Source organism: Atta colombica, unplaced genomic scaffold (genome assembly GCF_001594045.1).
Source record: "Atta colombica isolate Treedump-2 unplaced genomic scaffold, Acol1.0 scaffold125, whole genome shotgun sequence".
Classification (NCBI taxonomy): Eukaryota; Metazoa; Arthropoda; class Insecta; order Hymenoptera; family Formicidae; genus Atta; species Atta colombica.
This window is the reverse complement of record NW_017259212.1, coordinates 1,616,725-1,624,484: the sequence shown is the minus strand read 5'-3', so window position 1 is coordinate 1,624,484 and position 7,760 is coordinate 1,616,725.

Sequence of the window (7,760 nt, the reverse complement as noted above, 5' to 3'; positions counted from 1 at the left end):
TCTCTCTCTCTCTCTCTCTCTCTCTCTCTCTCTCTCTCTCTCTCTCTCTCTCTCTCTCTCTCTCTTTCTCCAGTCTGTGTAAAAGCAAGAAAGCTTAATTTCAATTTCGAGCCCCGAGGGTGTCGTTCCGAAACGAATATAATTATACGGAATAATTCTGACACGAGGACGGTGAGAGGGGTGAGGTTGGTAGGCGGTTTGGCGTCGGGAGGTGGGAGGGTTTTGGTTGTGAACCGTTGAGAAGGAAGTCTCGTCTCTTCTAAAGGGGTAGTAGAAGCACAAAAGAAAGTAGATGGGTGCGAGAGGGTCTAATGTGCGTACAGTCTAACTATCGCGTTTAACTATCGTAGACCACGATTATAAGCGTTCTCTTTATGTTACGCAGGGAAAACTCGCCGAAAGATAGCGAATGCTTAATGGTTTGAAATTCCTGCCGGCATGGAATGCTCCGTGAATGAAAATTAAGTCAAGTATACTTACAAAATTCGCCTCAATCACGTTTTGCAATATGCAGTTTCGAAGTATGATTCCGATTCCTATCTGCCACTTAATGCTTTTGACATAATTTTTTTGCTTATTTGGATGATGCTAAAAGATTGTTTTGCTTTTTAATTAAATATTAAACTCTTGCAAATATTTTAAAATTCAAATTTGTAAGTCTTTACTCATTAATAAGTTCAAAATTTATTTTTTTATTTCTTTAATTAAAAAAATTTATAAAATGTTACACACACACACACACACACACACACATACACACACACACACACACACACTTAATTAAATTAATATAAGATGTAAAATATATATAAAAATATTAAAAAAAAAGAAATTGTGATACAAATATTTATAATTGTATTTATAGGAAATATTTATAGGAAAATAATAAGTAACTCGATATGTCTGAAAATTGTTAATACTATAGAGAGAATAAAGCTTATTAAATGAAATCTTCTTATTGAATTATTTATTATCCCAATCATTATCTTATGACGTTTGTGTAATATTACTTGATATATGATTAACATTTTAGTTATTTACAAAAATTCTTTGAATATATTATACCGTTTTATTAGTCGCTTTTCGTCACGACTGACTTCACATTTTCTTTACCTTCTTGCCTTGACGCCCTTATTCTGTCCCTCTGTTCTCTCACCCTCCTTGAGTCCGATGAGACGAAGGCACCTCTCGTTTCATTATCCGGATATTAGCCATCCGGGGATCCGAAATTGCTACAACTTAAACAATTTGTTTTAATGCAATCGTCGATTAACCGTTTACTGATTGCATTCTCATTGCAGATTTGTTGACAATTTTATTTATTCAATTTAGTTTTTCACAAAGCAACTTTTTAAATTTGTCTTAACGTTTAATATATTATTTATAATTAATACATATAATACATATACACATCAGATGTAATAATTAATATGCAGCTGTTATATTCACTGCAAAACATTTTAATATCTGAATACAGGAATACACTATACTGCTTATAATTTACGTACAGAATTCACAATAACAGATTCATTACCATTAACTGCGAGTTAGAGTCGCATAATTAATAACTTGAAATTGTAGCTATTTCTATGCATGTGGATTCGTAATCCATAACGTGCAGATGCTCTTCTGGTTTTATGATAACTCTTCTGCCTCATGAAATATTTCATCATAAAATACTCGCCGGTAAATGATATTTCTGAAAACGTAAATAATACATTCAGCACGCAATTGTGTTCTTATTTATTATACAAACGTGAAAAATGCAATGACGGGAAATATCCATTAGCGCAAATAAAACGATTTTATATTGTATACCTTCACGTTCTTTGATTAATGGAATATCAAATTATATAATTTATACATATAAATTACAATAAAATTTATATTCGATTTATCAATTTTTCCTATATCTTTCTCAAACAATTATAAGAATAATTATATTAATAATAAATAATTTAAATAAATTAGTTCATAAAATATACTTTTTTGTCTAATTTTCGTTAATTATTTTTTAAAAATATTTTTGTCTTATTGTATTTTATTATATAAACTACTTTGTATAAAAACTGTCTTTATTATCAAAATATATATTTATAAACATTTAATTAAATTAAATAGTAAATTTTTTAAAATTCACTTGCAAGAAGTATAATTAAAGAATAAAAAAATACAGGTTTTCTTATATTATTTAATATTAAACTGAATACATTCTTTGTTTATATTTTTGAATACATTAATTAAAAATCATAAGTGAAAATTCTTCTAGAATTCACTTTACAATCTCTCTAGATATATATCTCTCTAGATATAATACGTTAAATGCAGGCAGAGATCAGTATTCACTTACAATCACAGTCATAACAATAATCGAAAATATTAATATATGGAAGAGCTTATAACTGTGATGATGTCAAATGCATTTTTGCATGCATATACATTGCTGCTTGGTATTATCAAATTGCGCAAGTAAATCAAGAGCGAATTAAGATCTGCTAGAAGTGTACACAAGTAGACGGTAATTAACTCATCTGGAAATTATGAAAGTCAAGATGAAGGAAGTTTGCTAAAGCTAGAATAAAGTAAACTTGAAGCGTTACTTATAAAAGGTAACGTAAATTTGCCGCTACTTCAAAGGTGACTAGTTGCTATTTATTCTTTTTACAAACTACTAAGTACTTCATAGAATTATCTTTATGAAACGTATATTGAAATATTTATTCAATTATAGCACATATATATATATCTTAGATCTTTATCTTACCTAATAATTTTTAGTTAAATAAATTATAGCAAAAATTATATAAAATTTTATTATTCGCCATCTTGGCAATCACGTTAAAAACTATGCACCAATCACGCTAAAAATGATATTCGCAGAATTCATCGTCTTCAATGATACGACGCGAAGAACGGGACTTATAAATCCTGCGAGCGCGACAAGACTGTTTTCTCGAGAGAAGCAGAGACTGAACGAGAAAGTTGAAAGATACCGCGTGGAATCCTAAACGATTCGTTTGCTATCCGACTCACTGCCCCCCATTCTTCGTCCTTTCTGGAATTCGCGCTAAGCGACGCGTGCCACGCTGCAATCTAGTACCTTCTTCTCAGTAGTCCACAGTGGAATCCCTTTCTCCGTGGATATCCTCGCGAGCTCCAAGAAGCACAATGATTTCAAAACGGTTTTCGTAATCTTCTCCGGAATTTCTTTTCTGAAAGTACCCCACTTGAAAAAACTATGATAATCCTAAATTTCACACTGAAATCTTTTTTCTCACACTTCATCATGAAGATGTTATCGTGAAACGCGATAATCTTCATTTTATATAGATCTTTCAAGGTAAATTTTTAATAAAATACACAAAATGATGTTTTTTTTGTCTTATATTCAATTTTTTATATTTCAATTAATAATTCTGTTTTTTTGTTTCAAAGAAAAACGTGTAATTTATTTATTACTATTGATTTAATTATATATACTATAATCAAGTAGAAATAACTTTTATTATAATAATTTATATTAACAATGTTTAAAAAATAAAAACTGTTTTAAAATTATATGAATGTTAATATGATTTATAATAGTTATAATATTAAATTTATAAAATTGATTATCAATTTTGAATAATGTAGTAAATATTATTTTATATAGAATTTTGAAATAATAGTTAATACACTTTATATATAAGTATATATAATAATTTACACGTAAAATTGAATCCTTGTTTTCATACGTTTTCTAATTATTAGAACATAAAACACCTTAATGATAAGTATAACAGTCAATATAATAATGAAAAGAGTTTTAGCGTCAATTTGTTGCGCAGAATGCCGTCCTTAATTAATTTTTGTATCCAGTCGCTAATGCGTCACGAATCAAGAACGGGGAGGTTTACGCTCGGGACTCGTGAAGCTTTTTAAAGTTCGAATAGGTCTCGAGGTTGCGAGGGAAGGCATAGTGGAACGAGATGGTTGTGCAGAAACAAAGAAGAGCAAGGACAAGAGAGATGGCGAAGAAGCCAGAGAAAGAGAAACAGAGAGAAGTGCAATGGGAGAGGAAGATGGAAAAGGTTGTGAGCGAGCAGGAGAGAAAAGGGAGATGTCGTCGCGCGGTGATTTAAGGTCCGGTGCCGCGCTTAGTTCTCTAAACATTTTAGCCGACCTTATTTCGCCTGCATTATTTCAACGTTAAGACAAGGCGGAACTCCACGTCGCACAAAGGCCGGGGGTCCACGAAAGGCAGGCTTGCGAAGAAAGCTACCGGCTCGGTTAAGTGGGCTGATACATAAATATACAATTAATCAAGTCGACTCGTCGTAGATATATCGCATCCGTCCTCTGTATCCAGCCTCGTTGTCGCATTTTCGCATCCTTACTATTCCCAACCATCTCCTCCTCACAGCGCTCCTCAGCGCGCTCATACCTTCTTCCACTTTTGCCTGATATGTATGCGCCTGTTTACGTTACGATAGAAATAAAGCTATTCGATTAAGCGACGTTTTACCATTTACATTATGCGAATTCTGCGACGGAGTACTCGTTATAGGACAAATGACTCACGAAATGCAATGATCGCTTTCATCGCAATCGTTATACGCGAGAGCAATCATTAACATCATGTAACAAAATTTATATTATCGGAATATGCGATGGAGCAATCAAATTCTTATTTTTTTATAAAGAAATTTTAATAGTAATGAAAATTTAAATATATGTTTATATGTCTATTATATTATTTAGTTTAAAATAATAATTTGACATCTTTCTCTCAATTTTAAATATAAAAATTGTTAATAAAATTGTATCACAAAACATAATTTAAAAAAATTGACATGAAAAATTAATTTAAATATTTTTGAAAATCATCTCTCTCATTATAAAAATATTTAGACAAACATGCGAAAAAGCCTCTTTTGCGAATGCGCTTTTTTGTATGTAGAAAATTTCAGTAGAAAGACCTAAACCGCAGCATATATCGTATATACCTGCTTATTTTCAGGACACGTTTTAAAAGTGTGATAAACTTCAGAAGTAGAACCTTTTGACTTCAAAGTAAAGGAAAAATGAATTTTGTTATTATCTTCACAGAAGATGCTCGGAATGATTTTGTTTGATCTTTACTTCGTGTGTCTTTGATGTCTCTGCTGTATTAAATCGTTAAAAAATTATTAGATTATGTAAATTTGAGCGTTCTTCAATGTTTTACCAAAATACGTTAAACAATGAAATAACCAATTTACTCTTTAAATGGAGGGATTTAAAGAGACAAAATTCTAATATACTTAAACTGGTAACTAATTATTTACAATCAAATTGTATTTCAAAAAGTGTTTGTTTAGAAAACGAAAATTAAATACTGCACTCAATTTTTTAGTACTTTGATTTGTACATTAGCTTTTTCTCTGAGTATTTCAAAAATAAAAAAACTTAATTTGACAAGACATTTTTTTCACGTACGTACGATTTTACTTCAATAAAAAAAATAAACTATAATTTATTTGAATAAATTGTTTTTTTAAGGTTAAAAAACCATATAAAAATAAAGATCATTTGTAGAATTACGTTAGTACATAGAGAAAAATATAATTATTTTGAATAAAGCATATTTCGTATAAACTGCTCCTGCAAGTAGTAAATCCACATTTTCGGTAAAATAAATGCTTATGTAGACACCTTAGATTTTTTTGTGTTATTAGTTGATATTAATATATTTATTGAAGGATTAATTGTTTATTATTTACACAGTATATTTCGATTAATGGATATTTGTCATCACAATGATATTTGCAAAGCAAACATGGTTTGTCGTTTTAACTGTACCAGCCGTATATAGTGATTTCTGAATATCAGAAATACTAGTAGACGTAGATAATTTTATATGCGAAAAGGAGCGTATTTATCAATAGATAAAGAAAAAAAAGACTCAATATTTGCATATTTATTTATAATTAATGCAGATACAAGAATGAAAACAAATAAATAAAACAAATAACAAAAAATAATAAGAAAATAATAAAAAATCTTAAAGTATCTGTTTACAGAAATTATATATAATTTAGCAATGTATAATGTGCTTTAGTTACTATTGCAATTATCTCACTAAATTAATACGCCTATTATACGTATCTATTAATATTACCATATATAAACATCATACTAAAATATATTGTGCTTATATAATGTCCGTATTATTGAGCAAAAGAAAATACAGCACTGATATATTGTGATAATCATTTACGCGAAGTTACGTACCAAGAAGCAAACGGAGAATTTGGCAAATGCTACTGCTTTCTTGTGCTTCCGTTAAGAAACCCTGGCAGACTCTATAGTATGACATATACACATATATAGTATCTGAAACGTCTTCTACGGATATCCCATGTTGAATTTGTCGAAGTCCAAGAAATTTATCACCCATAAATCTTTTCATATAGATATTTGTAAGAACATTAGATGGATACAATAATACGATAAAATATTATCCATAAAGTGTCATCCATAAATATGTGCAGATGATAAAAATAAACGAATAAATTAACAATACTAAATTAATAGAAGGGCTACGAGCCAAACAAGATCTTTTGTTCGACTCATAGCTCTTTTATTAATTTATTAAAAATTTACTTTATTAATTTATTAAAAATAAACGATTTTCAATTATTTATTTTTAGGAAATTATACATGTGTAATTTTGTGAAAGATGTAGCTGTCAGCGAAAATAAATGTTTAAGCTTCTCTTCCATTTGTAAAACATTTCTGATGAGTTCCAATGTAATTTGCATGTTATTAAAGGATGATTTTACTAATCTCGTGCAAAATTCGAAAAATGCATGTTTACGTGACACTGAATAACGCGTTTTCGCATTACATAGGCAAAGGGATATGCATATACGTAGAACAGCTTGAAGAAAAATGCTGTTAAAGAAGTTTTATGTAACTCTGTGAGAAATTCTATTTGGAAGATTAATGTTCCACAAATCTTGATGGATATAACTCTTTTCTGGATAAGACCATCTCTTAGGAATTATGGAAAAATAAAAATGTGCATGTTTGTGCATGGATATACGTATGCAGGAAAATTATTTTAATTGGAAGATATAAAAAGTTTTTGTAGTACCAAAGTTATAAAAATATTTTTTTTTAAATACGTAATTTTATTTATTGTTAGCAGTATTTAACTGTAGGTTAAAAATAATTTGTTATTATTGTACAAATAAAACATATTAATACACTATATTCAATTACGAGATAATTATTTATTAAATGTTTTTAAATAAAGATTTATACGTAATTAAAAACAATTGAAACAACAATCACTTATTTTAAAATGATAAATGTACTTGTATTTAAAATATTATCATGAATTTGAACGTTTTTATCCATCTTTATTGTCTGTTATTAGACAGATAATGTTGATGAGATATCAAAACGATTTCATATGATATCATAATGTTTTTCGCCTAAATGTACAGATATCTACTTGCGTTCAACATAGATTAGAGAGAGAAAAATATTTAATTTCCGATGAAGATCTAATAATTATAAAATTTATTGTAAAATAGTGACTGTTTTAAAATATTAAAATCACAGCTTTGCGTAAATGATATACGATGCAAACATGCATCAAATATTCATTATCGTTTCGCTTCTACGTAGGAGTATTAACAACGAGATAACCGGCGAAAATAAGTATACAAACTGGCTATACGACGCCTGGCGCGATCAAGATTACCGTAGAATCCTCGACGTAGCACGAAGAA